A 17,840-nucleotide genomic window follows, 5' to 3' on the forward strand; every position below is an offset into this window, starting at 1 on the left:
GTCCCCACACACACATGCTCCTGCGTACGTTAACGGCCGTTGCGGCTCCCTCTCCCCTCACGGCCCTGAGGGAGCGGCTCCCCCGGACAGCTCCCACCTGCCCTCGGCGCTTTGCCCACAGCCAGGGGTGACGGCGGTAGAACTGTTTCTCCCCGGGTTTCTTTTCCTTCTTTTTTTTTAATTATTATTATTTTTTATTTTTATTTTTATTTTTTTTTTGAAAGGAAGAGAAAACACCACGCTTGCACAGAGGCACCAACGCTTCCTCTCGCCCTCTGTTCCCCACAGCCAACGGCCGGGGAAAGCTGAGGCCAGGGGCGGTAAAATGGCAAGAGTTCTGACCGCTGACCCGACTTCCAAACTCCCAACCGCCCACCTGGGTGTGTGGCTGGCAGCCACGCACGTCGCAGACAGTTGGGGCCTGCTGAGGAAGAGGAGCTTCTTGAAGGAAAACCACCAGATCAGACCCAAACCCCATCGTCCTTCCCCGTGGCACCTGGAGGGTTCCCCATCAGGACCAGGGCAGCTGCTGGCAAATATCTGCCGTGCCATTCAACACATTTGCTGCCCGCTGAAGTCTCTCTTCCTCTTTCTTTTTTTTTTTTTTGTCCCTGTACCTCCTTCTCACTCCCACCTACCCGCGGCCACAAGGGGAAATAATATTTATTCCAAAATAAAGCACCGTGCCACAAATTACTCAGTCACTCTCCACGTGAAAAGTAGGAGCTGAAGAAAAACACGTGAGGATGTTGAGGAATCCCATGCAATAACGCACATCAAATAGGTGTCGGATCTAAGAATGCTTGGCTTTGGGAATTAATCAACCTTTGGTTTTTTACATCTACATGTCTAGTGTCCTCCAAATTGTTTTAACATAAATTTTAAAAAATACGATAAAAATGAAATGCATTTTATAGATGTACCAATCTTGCTGCACACTCTATTTGTCTTGTTAACCATGCCAGTCTAGGTTAAATATAAACACATTGAACATACACATACAACAACAGTAGAATGTGGAACAAATAAAAGCCCCTAACAAAACATAGTATAGTTGTATCAATTACAAAATCATTGTCAAAACAAATAGAACTTTTGGCCAACCATTGGAAAACACATCTGTTCCCCCCAAGGAACAATTTGTAATGCCTGTGAAAAACCCCAAACCTATCATTAGCTTAAGTATGTCCAGAATAGTTCGTAAGCAGTTTAACATGCAGAGGTTAACACTGGACATTCTTCAGTGACTCTTTGTCCAAAGGTTGCTCTTCAAATCTTGCTGAGCACTCTTACAGTAAGTCTGGCTTCACCCAGCACAATGTAACAGTTTGGAGCAGTTCAGACAGAGCAAACCTTCTTTAGAAACCAGATTCAGTCTCCATTATATTTGCCAACAATGATTAACTTAATTAAACTTTTGATTACATTGAAATGAACAAGGGCGAAATCTGAGACTTGATCTTAACATGGCTAATCAGAAGGGTCCCACTTCTACAGGCACTTCAATGTTTTTCTAACTTTTAGCTAGACTCCTCGGATCACTTCAACTACCTTCCTGAATGGGGCCCCGTGACCTATATGATATATACTCAAACTAGTGTGAGGCAAGAACCTTTTTTTTTTTTTTTTTTTTTTTTTTTTTCCTGTTTTGGACAGTGCTCAGTTGAACATAAAGCTAATTCCTTCTCCATATGTTTTTCAATATAATACTTATGTGTTGCAGTTTCATTTCCCTGTTTTCCCATAAACACTGTCAGTTAATTCTCCCACTTTTTAAAAAAGTCACATCCTTTATTTTTAAAACCATTGTGAACATATTGTGTGCAACTTCTGCTTCGGGACATTTTTATAATAGATTCTATTTTACAGTTGTTAAGTGTTGCTTTCCCCCGGAGTAGTATGAAACGACTGTTTTCCCTTTCTCCTCACATTGTTGGAAATGTAGACTTGCAAAATCTGGTTCTCCAACACGTATGATTTTTATAAATTTGATGGATATAACTATTTTGCATGCTCCTTCAGTGCTCTCTATCTTTTTGAGACATTGCTATTTATATTAAGTCAGAAAAACATGGTTTATATTATCAAAAAATAGGGCAGGTGGGGCTTTCCTTTACATGGTCTCTCTAGAAGTCCTGAGTAGATATCTACGGAAATTTAGTACCACTTTGGCACACTATGCTCCTGTCAAAAACTAAGTCTCTTCCCTTTCAAGACAGGTCTCTTGAGATCCCAGCTATTTCCCTGATAGTTCCCAAGAACAATGAAGAGTCACCCTTCGTAATTAGATAATTTTCAATCCCCAGCTTCCATAGAAAATGTACTTTGCAAGCAGAACACGGGCAGGTTTCACTTCAGTTTGATTTCTAAATATGCACAATAAGAGCATTGGAGTTTAAATCTTGCTATCAAAGAGCTTTTTTAAAAAAGACTATTTGAAATAAATAAATAAATAAATAAAATAATAAAGGATTATGTCTGGAAATATACTGAAAGAAACCCTGCACAATCACAAGAAGAATAGTTAGAAAAAGAAGGGGAGAAAGGACAAAAAATGTCAGAGAATTGCCATAAAAATAGCGAGAACAAAGAGACTACAGCCTTGTATACAGATTGCTGTATCTATTTCAGCTCGATGGTTGTTATGAGAAAGAAAAAGAAACAAACATATAAACAACACAAATAGAGAGGAAAATGAAAAAAAAAAAAATCAACAGAGACTGACTAAACTGAGAAATACAGATTTCAAACTAAGATGTGAGAAACATCTTGGTTTTGTCTGAGATTTTTTCTTGTTGACAGTCATTTACTCGTTCTGTATGTTTTATTAATGCCCTGATGCTGATAAAATAACAACAATTGTCCATACAAATTTCTCGCGAACCATTGAAAATAGACCGATACCTCGGTAGCTCTCATACGCAGCATTCTCTTCCAGCATAAGGCATGTTTAAACTACCAACTACTTTAAAGCATAAAATAATTACACATATAATTCAACCGTGCTGCTAGTGACGCATCTAGATGTCTTTTTCCATAAATCATTTTATTTGCAGAGCATTTCAACATTACGTAGTATTCGGCAAAGGTTAAGGGGATAGAATGCCAAGCCTGAAGAGTGCATATTCAGGGAGTTTAATTATTCTGTTGAATAGATTAGAATTTGTACTGCAGTCAATGAAAAGTATATGCCTACACACTAAGAAAAAAAAAAAAAAAAAAAAAAAAAAAAGGCCTTTAGTAAATGCTTATCACAACCATCAAAAATTCTCAGCCTTTGTCACAAATTTGCAACAAGAAGTATAACGGGGGCAAAAGCAAGAAACGCAGGCAATGTATGAGGCGAACACAAAATTATGTGACCACTTAGAGTAATGCGTGCTTTATGATTAATGATTAATGATTAAGACTTTTAGTTGTTTAATTTTCAGCTAGTATTTATAATGCACCTATTCAACAGAAGGATTTGGCCTTAAGTCAGAAAGATGAGATAAACAGGATAACCATTAAAACACAAAAACATACGGTATCACCAACTGTGTGAAGATCAACATTAGATTAAATCCCTTTCAGTAAGCAGTGTTTATGCATCTCTCAGCCAGACAGGATGTTCTACTGATGTTTCAGACTGGGCTCCTGCTGAGCAGTATGAAGTACAGGGATTGCATCTCACCCTGCAAGTCAAGGAGCCACATTTCCAAAGACACAAAGCAGATATTTTACTTGTTTTCTGTGGGGATCATTCGGAGGGTCAAACCTTGGTTTTCACATTTGATACCTATGCTACAAGTTCCCTAAAGGGCTATTATTTGTCAAAATATAGGTTCCCTCCTACTTCACAAGTGACAAGAGTTGTGTTTTTGTTGTGGTGTTTCTCTCTCTCTTTTTTTTTTTTTTTTTTTTTTTTTTGTAATTTCTAAATAAAAGGAGCAGAAAGAGAGAGGGAAAGAACAGAGCCTGATGTCCCTCTCACGAAGTTGAGCGTAAGCAACTGCTCCGATTCCCACTGTAATGTTTATTTAAAACAACAATTCCAGACGTATCTTAACATTTTCCCCTAAAGCACAGGTTATGGCTCAGGTCTCCTTCCTCTACAAATTAAATTTCTCTTTAGTTTTTCCTTCAGTGAAGTATAGAAGGAACTTGACGAGCTGCTATCTTCTATTACTGAAAGTAGATAAGTGAAAGAAAGTGGTAGCCCTGAACTACAAAAGCCCTCTGCCACCTGCAAATCTCAGGTTGCATTAAGCTAAGTATTTGAAGTCTTCCAGCGCTGAACTACCCTGTGACTTGCTCCACGGTGAACACCCAGTCGGAGCTGGTCATCTGCATAATGCTGGTAGGAGGCAACAGCAAATTCCAGGGGACAATTCACAGGATTTACTTGAAACATTAACATTTACGATGAGATAAGTGATATTAAAGGAGCCCAGATGAATAACTTAGATGTAGATATGAGAACTCTAGGCATCTAAAATTGGGTGAAATTAATCCCACCCTCAGATATCAAGTTGAAGAACATCTTAAGTTAACTTTTATTCAGACCCTCCAACGTGGAATTTGTTTTGATCCCATTGAGAAACGAGGAAGCACGAAGAATACATTGCCTTAGCATGATCATTTGCCTCTTCTTTGGCAGTGAAATAACTAACACTTCTGGCAACATTTTCATTCAGCTTCAAAGTTAACAACTCTTTCAAATAAGCAGGAACTGCTTCAAGCCATCATTTTAGGCTGTCTTAAGGCTTGGTTTAATACCACTATCCAGGTCAAGTATTTCATACTGCATCCTTTATCACAGGATCTAACTACCTCTAAGTTCCTTCCTCTGTTTACATAGATTTCATATCTTTCAGAACACCTTTGCAATTTCAACAACTCTATTTTGTTTTAAACAAGAGTATGGAGGGCCAGAGAAGCAAATATTTTATCAAATAAACCCTATCTGATTATTTTCTAGAAGTAGATCTGTTGTCTGCTCAGTTGCTACTCAATTCACTTTTCAGACTAAAAAAAAACGAAAAGAGCTGCTACCACTGCTGATACTACGTAAGTAACAAATCACCAAGAATAGAAGCAACACTAATCTTGCTTGCTTTTTAAGAATTCTACTTTCTATTCCAATTAAATTAATTTTTTATATCACCAATTTTCTTTTTGTCACTTTGAAAGTGCTTCTATATGAAAGGCTACAGCAAGGGTTAGCAGGTGTTAGTGGCCCCATTTCAAGATATGATTTACAACACTGTCAGCATTTTAGTTACTGGGTAAGCAAAACTGTGTATCTAGATGAGTCAATTCAAATATTAAGGTGTACTAAAACTGTTAACAAAGTCTTCCGTGTGGAAAGTCCACTTGCCTTTGCAAATTGAATTGATTTCTGTAGAAAAATACAAACATTAAAACAAAAAAGACATTTCAAGAGTAGTATAAGGATACTAAATATATCAAGGAATATTTTCAGATTGTGTACATATTTACATTGAAATACTTAAACCAGATTGGACAATACTAAATAGAGGATAAATCACTTCATACAGCATAACACCTTGCAGTTGGCATAAAAGATCTTCATTCTATTTTTCTGTTCACAAAATGTTGCGCTAATATATATAAAAAGTAACAGAATGGCAATTTTTTAAACATTTTTTTGAAATTATTTTGCTAGCTCTATGTCTCTTCCTTAACTTCCATCTGAAATAGTGATGTATGCCACAGCAAACATAAATAAATAAATAAATAAAAATAAAATCTAGTCAGTTGCAGGTCGATTTAGAAAAAAAAATACTGTCTATGGTTTTCACCAATTGGTAAATACTTTTCCCATGATTCATCCCATATCCGGTAATACAGGTAAAATATCTTTCTAAAAGTCATATAGAAATGCCTCGTTCATTTTGCAACAACTGTATTTTGTAAAATAATTAACATGAAACAGAAAGCAGAACTGAGGTAATTCTTGAATTGACAGGGATCTCTTCTTTTGAAGTTAAATAAATGAGATATCCATGCCCTTCCTCAAAATACATGCTTGCTGAGTCCAACTGTAAACACACCACTTGCTCAAAAGCACACACACAGATCCTGCACTTTCTCTTTACACTGATTTAAAAAATCCTTACCAGATTAACAGTAATCCTTATTTTATATATAGAAATAATATAAAGGAATACAGAGAAAAAAGGATCTAGAGTATAGAGAATATTCACGCTAGATAACTTCATAAAGGAATCCTAAATTTAGCTGTTACTGTTTCCCATGTTGCATAGGCCAAGAAAGACAGTGTGCTACCCCTGACTAGCACGCTCACAAGGACTAACTAGCAGGTTACCAAACAGCTGGTCATTCATAATGCAGTATTTACTTAAAAGTCAGGCATATTTTGTCCAGATTCAGCAGCTCACAAGTGCTGCGGTGTCTTATATTTTAGTTACAATGAAAAATAAAGAAAAAGGTGCGTCTTCCCTCCTTCCCTCACCAGGTTGAAAACAAGATCATTTTAGAGTTAATTCTTCCTGAGATAGTAATATTTAAGATTAAGTGAGAGCCCACCTAAGGCATTGTGCTAGAAACCTTCAACCCTTCTATGTTCAGAAGTAACATCTTCCAAACCTTTAAGAAGTCATCAACTGCTTGAATAATCTAATACACAGAGCAGCACCCTGTGCTTAAAATGGGACAGATAAGCTATAAGATGACAGAAACCCTAGTCACTTAACCCACATGAATGATTGCTAAATGTGTAGGAATCCAATTTATAACCATTTGCAAGCAGCAGTATCATTGTTTCAAAATACACTGCGCTGGAATATAATGCAGGATACTACTGTGCGCAAAGGAGGATTTGACATTAGTAAGATCTATAACGCTACTGAATAGGCCTGAAAACTGTGCACTGTGTGGCGTATGATTCCAAATGGAGGGTAAATTTGCCATGCAGAATAGCATTATTAATCATTAAGTCATCTCAGCTTTCTGTATCACTACCCAAACCTATCTAAGATACCCAAACCTACCTTTTCTTGCTAAGAAAGTCACGACTAACATAGGAAGGTGGTCTTAAAAATAACCTGGGTCCCCCCCCCCCCTTATTTTTTTTTAGTAAGAGTGCTTTCTTTCTGACCTTCTATGACTCTGTTTGTTCCCAGACATTGTAATTCTACAGTTCCTTTTTATCTTAAGGCATTTTGCTATCTGCACTTCTGCAACATGCTGCCACCAGTCCGTAGAAAAGCAGAAGCTAAAGGACCACAGGACCTTTCTTATACATACCGATGTATATCCACGTGTAGAGAGAGGGGTTATTTCTGCATGAGTTAGCTTAACATATCATAGACACGTGGAAAAAGTTGAACAAGAAGAAAAATGTATTCTGATTTAATGTATGTTCATGTATGGACTGTTGTGCTTTGTGGAATAATTACATACAAACTGTGAATCGTAAATTGTTGTGGAATAATACAGAGCTTTAACTTCAGACCACCTTTTACTTTATTCTTTTTACACTAATCTAATGAAAGGATGGAGTTAAACCGGTGCTAAATTGTGGTGTGAAAACACTTGTTTAAAAAAAAAAAAAAAAAAAAAAAGCTCACCTGAACACATCCAGTCTCCTATCTGCTTTTCTCCTTAGGAAAAATAAAGCTGTTCTTTATTCAGTGCTTGAATGCTTGATTCACTCCAATTTAAATATCATTAACAAAATTGTTACACCAGCTGCCATTGCCAGATCTTTATGGCTGGTGATACCTCAGCCAAAGTACACACTACTTTCGTTTTCCAGTTTAAATTTGCAAGGCTATCAGATGGGAGAGGGCTATCAGTTGGAAAAAGCAGTTTTCTGGTTGTGCAATGAGTCCAACTGCAGCCAGCAATTAGAGAGACAAACACAGAGCTCCAGCCCTACCTCTGATGTTAGCTTTCACAGCAACACCGTCACCTTGGGCTAACCTGCAAGGGTATTTCTTTTCTGCTTATTTTGCTTTTCCTATGCTATGAAAGAACTACACCTTTTTTATTTTATTTTTATTTTTATTTTTTTCCCCTAGCCCAGATGCAGTCTTCTTGTAAAGAGAAGACGTTGAGCTAATTTTGGGGAACAATATCTCTCTGAGATATTAACTGGAAGTACTAATTGTCATAGATACACTGATTGCTGTTTTCTGGGTAGACACCAACTTGTTGCAATTGTGTCCAGCCTTAATCTCAGGCATTTCAGAGCCTCACTGGTGCAGACAAACCTGGTGCATCTCTAGTTCTGAATTGCCCAAGCAAATTGCCAGGTACAGATCCCCTGTTTAACCCCATGCCCACCACCGTGAGTCTCCTCTGTCCCTTGCCCCCAACCAGCCTCTCTAATTACTTGGACAAATTCCTTCCCAGTCTGCCCTGCTGATCCTAATAACACTGTTTCCTAACAACAGTTTTCAGAAACAAGTTTGGTGTTAAAGCAAGGGGCACAGCCTTCGTACAGGAATTTCTTACCCGTAAACACGTAAGAGTTACAGGTTTTGTTTGTTTTTAAACAAACTTCTGAACATAGTCCCTGTGGTCTGCCTCAACTATTCACCACCAGCAGACCCCAGGCTTCCTTTGAAGCCTGAGGCCAGACAGCCCCTCCAGACTTCCCGTTTGACTGGCTTGTTTCTGGTGGCATGCCCTCTCTTTACTCAAGGAAACTTTCTTTTGTTGACAATGCGAGGTTTCACAGGGCTCTGGCCACATACAAACCCAGCAGCAGACGTCTGACTCCTGCTTTATCTCCAGTAGCTCAGGAAAAAGGGCCTCGAGTTAAAAACTGTTAATTGCATGCTCAGTCTAGGAACTCATTCTCATTAGAGTCTGATCATAGCAGCATGACTGGAAAGAAAAACGTGCTGTTTCAGTCACTCTGAAATATTAAGTGTTTAAAATCCAACCAGCCTTTCTGGGAGGACTCCGAGTTCTTCTTCCCACTAATTTCCTTCTCTCCTCCCTTCAGCCCTCAGTCTTATGTCAGGGCAACTCAACTTTGAGCCAAGCAAAGCTAAATAAAGCTTGCTTCATGCCCTCTTTGTGCTTCTCCGGGTAAAAATCCCTCTGGAGAGCGATTTAAGAAAGACTTTTTCCCCCGTGCTTACTCAGGACTTTTGCTCTCCAGGCAGCAGCATGGCTAGGGACCGAGGCCCAGGGGCAGCTCGAGGCCCCTATCCCCTTCCTCATCCCCAGGCACTGTCCCCAAAACAGCGAGCTGCAGCCAGCACTACGCAGCCATAGCTCTGTGAAAACGAAGCAGGAATTAAGGCAAGGGAGAGGATAGCGCTGATATATTTGTCCACAAGCCGTAGTGTCTATGGACTGTCTTTACGTCACCCCTGAATCATTGTCCTTATTCAGCAAAGGATCTGACTCTAGTTTACATGACTTTGCTGCAGCAGCCTTCACCGCTAACCTGCTCCAGGAGTTTGTCATTTATTAATGTTATCCTCACCTGCATGCTCTGCTTTATCTTACTCCTTCTGAAATGAACAGCTCTTTTTGCCTAGATCTGTAACAACAAAGAAAGGCAGACATATCTATTATTTTTTTTCTTTAATTCAGCTATCCGTGCCGATGAATATCGGGACCCTTTGATGCGAGAGGAAGCATCCCAGAAACAAAGCACAATTAAAAAGTCTTGTAAGCTTTGGTATCTGATCTGTTAGTAGGTGACAAGAAAGCCAAAGACCCTTTTCAGAGGTGTTTTTTACACTCACTGCAATATTACGGAGACTCGCTCACTGCAAACTCCTGCTTCTGTAAGCTCTCAAGGCTGCCTCAAGATCCCTCTTTTCCTAATTAGAGATAACGAAAGCAGTAATTGCCATCTGCCGGCCAAGCCAGGAACGGTCTTTGCCCACAGTTTATTTCTTCATCTGCGTGGCTAAATTTGGAAATGGATTTGAGCAAAAGAGATGGTGCAACATGGGAGCAGGACAACGCAATCGGCAGCCGAGTCTGCACTCGGGGCCAGAAGCGCGTGCACGCTGCTCTGCAGAGGGATGGGGGAAAAAAGCAGAGAAGGGAACGGTGCTCAGGCATCTGCGACATTCCTATGGTTTGGTGAGGTGTTGATTTAAAAATAGAGAGAAAAATATTGTTCTCTTCTGGAAATTAAACTTGAAATTTTATACTTTCATAGGAAAGAGATCAGTAGCCCTGGTTGGAAATTAACTTTCATCTCTCTCAGAGCTTTCTGCAAGAGAAGACACAGGGCAGGTTTATGTGACTGCTTCTTCCCTGACAATTACCCATCAGGTGGTGGAAGATGGGAGCTGGAATCCACCTCCTGGTCTCCTCACCAGCCAGCTGAACAACTCATCGCTGTCCACCTCTCCCCATGCAGGATGTGCTCCAGCATCCTGACCAGCTTGGTGCCCTCCCTGGGCTTTCCCCACTTGTAAGTATCCATTTTCATCTGTGGAGCCCCAGACCAAGCTCGGTACTCCAGACAAAGACCCAAAGGTGTCAAACACATGGGAATATTCACTTCCCTCAGCCTGCTGGCCATGCTCTTGCTGATAAAGACCCATACGTGGTTCATCCTCATTGCTGCAAGAGAAACTGCAGATGCCCGCTCAACTGGTTGTCTACCAGCACCTTTCTGCAAAGCTGCTATTTGTCCTGCCTGTCCCCCGCCTGCACTGATGCACGGGGTTTTGACATCCCAGGTGCAGGATTTGGCATTTACCTTTTTCAAACGTGATGAGGTTTTTGCTTGGCCGCTCAGAAAGAACTTGCTAAGGTGGAGGAATTACCTATCCTGCACCTCAGTAGGACTGCTTTCTCTAATTCAACTCATCCCTGAGCTTCATGAAGGTGCAGACCATCTCACTGCACAGGGTGGGATGAAGTAAAGCAGTGAGTTATTTAAGTATTCCCCAGCCACAGTGGACTTATAATAAACGGAGTTGTTTTATCACTCACTGTATTTTCTGGCAGGAGTTCCATAGTTTAACTGCAGTGTGAAAAACTGCATCCTTTTATGTGCCACCTATTTCTGTAAGCTTCATTTGATAGCCCCAAATTCACTGTCTCTTCCAATACAGGAACAACCTTTTCCTTTTAGCTGTCTCCACATCATTCATAAATTTATATGCCTTTGCTACATTTCCCTTCAGTTATATTTTTCCCAGGCTGAAGGATTGTTTCAGTCATTCTTTATATAGAAGCTGCTCCATATCTCCTGGTTATCTTTGTCCTTCTCTGAGCTAGTTCTGCTACAGACCTTTTCAAGGTCGGGGTCAGGGATAGCAGAACTGCACACAGCAGTCAGGATATAGACACACTTTACATTTTCGCTGCAGCAATTTTTCATACTCTATTTCATTTTCCTTCTCCCACTATAACTCTTAACATTTTATTATTATTATTATTTTATTTTGACTGAGAGTATCAGAGGGACTTTTTCACTCTAATGTAATCTCAAAGTCTTACTCCTAAATAGCCTTGGTTAACTCAGAACTTTTTTTTTTTTTTTTTTTAAGCTGATGTCAGGACTGTTCATCACTTGCACTTACCAACAGAGAATTTAATTTGACTGGCATTAAACTAGCATTCTCAGAAGAGTCATCTGGATATCTTTGCAGGTGGCACTCGTCTCTACAACACCAAGTTATCCATCATCAGCAAGCTTTGTCAGATCATTGAGTTACCAGAACACTGGTCAGCATTGCCAGATCACAGGGCCTGGCAAAGATCCAAGAGAATGTGGATAAAATCTGATTTTTAAAATATATATATAAAATCTGATTTTTTTAAAAAAAGTATGTCCAACCTAAACCAAATTATAAGCCATGGAAGAATTTGAATATAGCCAGTAACTGGGGAGGAAAATAGAAGGTTAAATTCAATAATGAGAACATAAATTGGAAAAAAAAAATAACAAAACAAAACTTCTCTATGTACATAAATTACTAGTTTCTAGTGTGCTATGATCATTAGAAAACTCCGTAGAGAAGAGACATCTTAGACTTATGTTGGCTTCTCCTCTGACAGTAATAGCTCACTAACCAATAATATCTAACAGGCATACAGTACATTAATCATTATTAAGATGAGAAAAATCAAAAATAAGTTGTTGCACATCATAATTAGTCTTGCAACAATACCTTCAATACTACTTACGCTTCTGCACATCACATTCTTGGGAAGAATGTAACAAATAGAAAAAGTACAAAGGGGACAAATAATCAATATGACGCTGCTTCTGCGGGAAAAGCATTTGAATTAATCAGAACTCTTCAGCTTGGGGAAGAAATCACTAAGGAAATCAAGGCCTATTAAATCATTACTGGCATGAAACAGGTGAAGGGAAATGTTTATCTGTTAATGGACATCCAAAAAGATGATCAGGCCTCAAGTTTAACCCAACAATTACTACTTCACTCTACAAAACTAAATTATGGAAGTAATCAATACAAAACATTTCAGATACCAAAATGATCTACTCAACAAACCAACAGGTAAAGTCATAAAATAAAAATCCATTAACAACAAAACCCTCAACAAACAGGAAATTATCTCTACCTCAATAAATTTATGAACTGCAGGCTTTCTTATACCATGAAATAATACTATGTATTAAAATAAAACTCTGCAGAGTTTCTGCCTGTTCTCTTACCCTTTTCCAAAGCGCCTGGAACAGGACACTTACCCTCATTTTAATCTTCCATGGTGACGCACAAATGCAGCTCCCTGCCACCTCAGATAACACAGTTTATTTTCTCATGTCTTGGGGAAAATGCACAGATAACCCATCTATCTTTAGAAACGTCCTTCTCTAAATCATGTCACCTCAGATCAAAAGAACTCTTGATCTGAATTGAGCATGGTTGCGTGATTTTGGTCTTGTGACGTGGGTGAAAATTCGAAGAAGTAAAGCACTTTGTTTCCACTTAACTGTTCTTCAGCTTACAACACATTAGCATTCCTGTTGGCATTACTGGCATGTGGTACTGTATAGAAATGTAAGAAATGTTTCCATGATCACAAATCAACTTTCTCCTACCCCCAGAATTTTCCTTCAATGGGAAGATTTGGCTTTTCACATGATTAGGACTCCACAAGGTCTGCAAATGTTGCTGTTCCCAGAAGTTCCACAGCTTTTTTTCTCATTGTAGACTGGGAGATGCCAGCATGTTTGGAAAAGGAAGGTTGGTATCCCTTACAAACATTCATCCTGTAGATAGCCTTATTTAAACAACTGTTAATCCTTAGTGATCCCACTAAGATCTCCCCCTCAGCAGCAAGCTGAGTTAGATTTTCTGGTCCACAGAACCTGGATCCAGGAATTCCCATATCCCCTGCCCGAAGCGTCGATCTAAAACGACAAATCACTTAAATCACACAAGTGCTTCTTGGCAAGCACAAAATACAAAAGAAGAATAGTGATTCTCCAAACAAAAACAGGAATGCTTGTTCTCATTACGGGTTTCCCTTGGATTTCATTCAGCAGCAGCAAGAAACTGGGTTCTCTTGGGCAGACTGTGCTCAACACCCTTCTACAGTGTCCAATTGCAAGTATCCAGGAGCTCTCAAAGGCTAAGATCTGAAGGCTTTTTTTTTTTAAAAAAAAAAAAAAGGGGGGGGGGGGGGGAAGCTACTACAACGTGGGAAAGGCACGTTCAGTCTCTGAAGAGCCATGTGCTGCTTCAATACCTTGGTGAGGACTTCTTGTTTACGCTGTGTTTACTCTGCCTAGCACAACAGGGTTCTGGGATACTTCTCTGAGGAACCTAAGTATTATGGTCCTTCAAGAAATAAATAATTGTAAACATTCAAAACTTGCTCTTTGTGAAGGCTGGACTTTGTTGATCTGGGTAAGGACAGAATAAGCTTCAAGGCAAACCTCCCCAGTGAGTCTGCTATAAAACAGACGGTGCCAAGTAAATCTAGAGTTGGGGAGTTCTGATTTTTATTTTTAAATAAGAGTCTCAGTGGGCCTTAAGACCTTTTTTAGGTTGAACTTGACGCACGATCCTTAGGTAGAAATGAAATTGTGGTGCACTTATGGACACCCATATGGTTATGTGTATGGGGAGGCAACAGCTTTCTCTGTGTGACAGACAGAAAAAGATGTTAAATAACTTACTCTTTCATTTTATAAGTGATCATTCCTTCTCATCTGAAAAAAAAAAAAAAAAACTTATGTACGCGTCAGTTTTCATACAGGCCTCAAAATTGTTTTTGCAGATGTAAGTATAAGTTCTTCTGATCTCTCCTTTTGTCATCTTGCAAGTCAGATGTTCAATGCCCAGGAGAAGACTTAGAAGACCAGAAAGTTTCTGATTTCAGTCATCTGGCTTTTGCTATGAGAAAACACCTCTTCCAAAGCCGTGTCTTAAAAGTTTGCCTGTTCTTTCTTAGCACGCATTTGTTTTGCTTACAGAATTAGGCCCATGGAAACTAGCTCTTTACCCACGAGGTTGAAAAGTTCATCCTGTTCTACTTTTTAATAGAACAAAACTTTCCTGTAAACTCAGCTCCCAGAATCCATTACAAGTATAGTGTAACTGGCTCTGACCAAATGCTGGCACCATTTTAAGAAAGCACAAATTTTGACAAGTTTTTTTTCCTTCTCTTCTGCTCTTCTAGCATTTAATACATTTTTTTCCCTCAAGGCACATGTGTCAGGTAGCCTAAGTCTCCTGCTGCTAGCACGAGCTTCTAAAGGAACGAGCTTTACCCTTGATAGGACCTCAACCACGAGACCATCTTTTGGGCTAGATTTGTTGTGCCCTATACAACTGTATGCTGCAAAAGCATTTCACTTCTCCTTATTGTTCCTTTAACTATACTCTTTACTTAACAGGGACAACTTTGTCTATACACCCTTAAACTCTTTGCTCACTTCACCACGTAAGCCACAGAATGATTTCCTTCTAGGAACAGAAGGAAAAGAAATAACTGAGAACCTAATCAGCTATTAGGTCTTGAAAACAGCAATGCAGGTCTAACGGGGTTTAAAAGAAATGTAAAATATTTTTCATAACCGAGGAAAATAACTAAATCTGTCTTCAAAAGATCTGAGGATAGCAGAGCTGGCTTTCCAAGTACAACATACCACCATGCAGTATTCTGCTCATGCTCAGACTAGAACAAGTACAACTTGATATTTCATTCAAGTTCATTAAACAAAAGCATTCAATGCAGCTCAAAAAGCCTCATTCATAGCATAGCACCAGAGCATCAAGGCGGGGAGAGGGGGGGAGAAATCTGTTGAAAAAAAAACTTTATAGCAGAGAAAATCCTTCTGGCTTAGAGAGATGCCACATCAGAAGTTGTGTCAGAAGGTTACTCCTGAGAGAAAGGAGACCATTTCAAGAAGTTTTCTGAATATTATTTTGAAGCTTGCCTTAAAACTGATCTGAATAGATTTCTTTGTGCTTTGCTAGTGGGCACGCAGATGAATGAGTGCCTCTCTCACTACTGACCAAGGCATGTCAGTGGTCTGCGTTGACAGACCTCAAAGCTTCTGTGAGCTTTACAGAGCAAAACACCCATGCAGAGTGCTTCCACACAGGTCAACATCACTCCAGCCAAGCGCTGGTGCCAGCTGCTCCAGCTCCACTACAGCTCAGGCACAGGGAAAGGCACGGGAAGGTACATGAAAGCCATCAAATAGGCAGGGAACTCACAATGTGCTTTGGGATTGAAGGTAAAACATGCAAATACCTTCCAAAGGTTCTTGCTGTCACACCTGGGAAATGGTGTCTGCTTCACAGGGAAAGCTGTGGTGAAGCTCACTCACAAACCTAAGTCCTGCACCACATGCACCACACATGTTAATATGGATTACATATGGCCACGTTATATGTATTGTATATAGCTAACGTTTTCCACTTCCTTCTCTCTAATATTGGAAATATCCCGGTAACACAGTTCTGCTCTGGCTTCCCTACATTTGACAGCATCTGGCATAAGCGGCGGTCCTCTCAGCCTTTCCCCCCCAGCTGGAGGAGGCGGCAGTCAGCGCTTTACGCAGGAGGGCTGTGCTGTTTGACTTGCCTCTCCTCGAGCTCCTTCCTATCCCTCCCCGGCTGCACCCACGCGAGCGGGGGCGGGAAGCCCATCCCCTGAAACCCAGGAGGCACTCAGTGGAAACCAATGAGGTTGCTAAGGGACACCAGATAAACTCAGACCCACGAAATCCAGGAAACGGAAAGGAGTTCATACGCTCCTTTCAGACAGACGCTGCTCATTCCCTTCTGCACTCATTCTGTCGTGTTGTACTCATTCCCAAAAACCTGGAACCTAGGTTCCCACAAGGGCCTGGCACGGTGTCACTCAGTATCTACCTCACTTCCATCATTATTTTCAAATTGTGCCATACAAAAAGAGCAAAGTAAGCATACAGTGCAGGTAGACTACGAATTCTAAGCATACCACCAGTTAGGTTAGCTTTAATTACAGCAGCAGTGAAGATGCCAGCCGCAGAGCTGTGCAATGCGAGCATACAAACCCCGGCCCTGCAGCAGGCACAAATCCCTGCCCTTGCCATCCTGGAGCTCGACTGAAGACAGCACGGGCTCAGCTGCTGATCTGCAGCTCCACCTCCGTTTCACCGCACAGGCACAGCCTCGGGAGGAACGCTTCGCCAGCGGGGAGCTTCTCCAAACCAAGCTCATTTCTGTGCTCAACCCGTAAACAAAGCTATCTCCGGCGCATCTTTGGGAGGTAAGGAGATGAAAGCCAAGGGAAAGGGGTGAATGTACCAGTAGTGCCTTGCCCACACCACACGGACCCTGGGGCCATGTTTATGTTTTCAGAAGCCGGTGAGCTCTGGAGGCAAGGGGCACCCGAGGTAAGGCAGGCCCCTTTCATCAGCTGCCCTCTGAGCACAGCGTGTTCTGTTCCCCACGCACACAGCTACGCTGCAGCACCTGACAATTTTCCTCACTGTAGGACTGTGAGAAATTAGAACATGCCACCAGAAAGCTGTTATATTTAGCCCTCATGTTTCCATTTACCTTGAGTTAAATCAGATACTCACAACGTACCAACTGCCTGCCATGCAGAGGTGCAGATGTGCCCGCTCTACGTCTGAGGTGACATCAGCCACCCATCTCGTGGCTTAATCACTGCTTCACAGCAAGGCCAAACTCCAGAAGAAATGGGGTGAGCTCAGTTGTGACTTGCCATCATCTTATCTCCTCACACACTGAGTCACTTCTGCCATAAGAAATTTCCCTTGCCCACTCAGTTTGCATGAAGATGGTGCCACTTCGACCAACACAAAGTATTTATTAGAAATGGAGCAAATTTATATCCTTGTTAACAACATAACTAGGATGAAAAAGCTATAGCCTAGATATCCTTACATTGTATCCAGGCAACTTACTGTCTCATATTTTGTCCTTTGTGACTGTTTCCCCAGTACAAAAAGCAAGAATAAAAGGATATTCGCAAAAACAGACGACTCGGTTGTCCAAAGGTCAAGCAGCCTTCACCTGTCTGAGCTCCCTCTTCGTATCAGGAGCCAACCAGCAGCAGTTTTAAACAAACCCGTGTCAGGATGCAACAGTTCATCTCTGAGTACAACCAGGTAACTGTCTCACTTTTCACGTGAAGACAAGATAGGACATCACAAAGTCTACATGGCTTCTGTGAAAATCAGTCCTCACACACCACATTAAGCACTGGTATTAGCTTTCAAATCAGGAAGATGGGTATTGACTAGAAGTTTTTATAACACAGCATATCCAGCAGTGCAGTTCTTGTATAGCTTTTACCAAATATTGCTTTCAGTGAACACTGGAGTGGTTTGTATTTCAGAGAGAGAGGTGATGAACACAATCTGAAGTAGCTTATGGAATTACCGG

Source organism: Oxyura jamaicensis, chromosome 3, assembly GCF_011077185.1.
Source record: "Oxyura jamaicensis isolate SHBP4307 breed ruddy duck chromosome 3, BPBGC_Ojam_1.0, whole genome shotgun sequence".
Lineage (NCBI taxonomy): Eukaryota > Metazoa > Chordata > Aves > Anseriformes > Anatidae > Oxyura > Oxyura jamaicensis.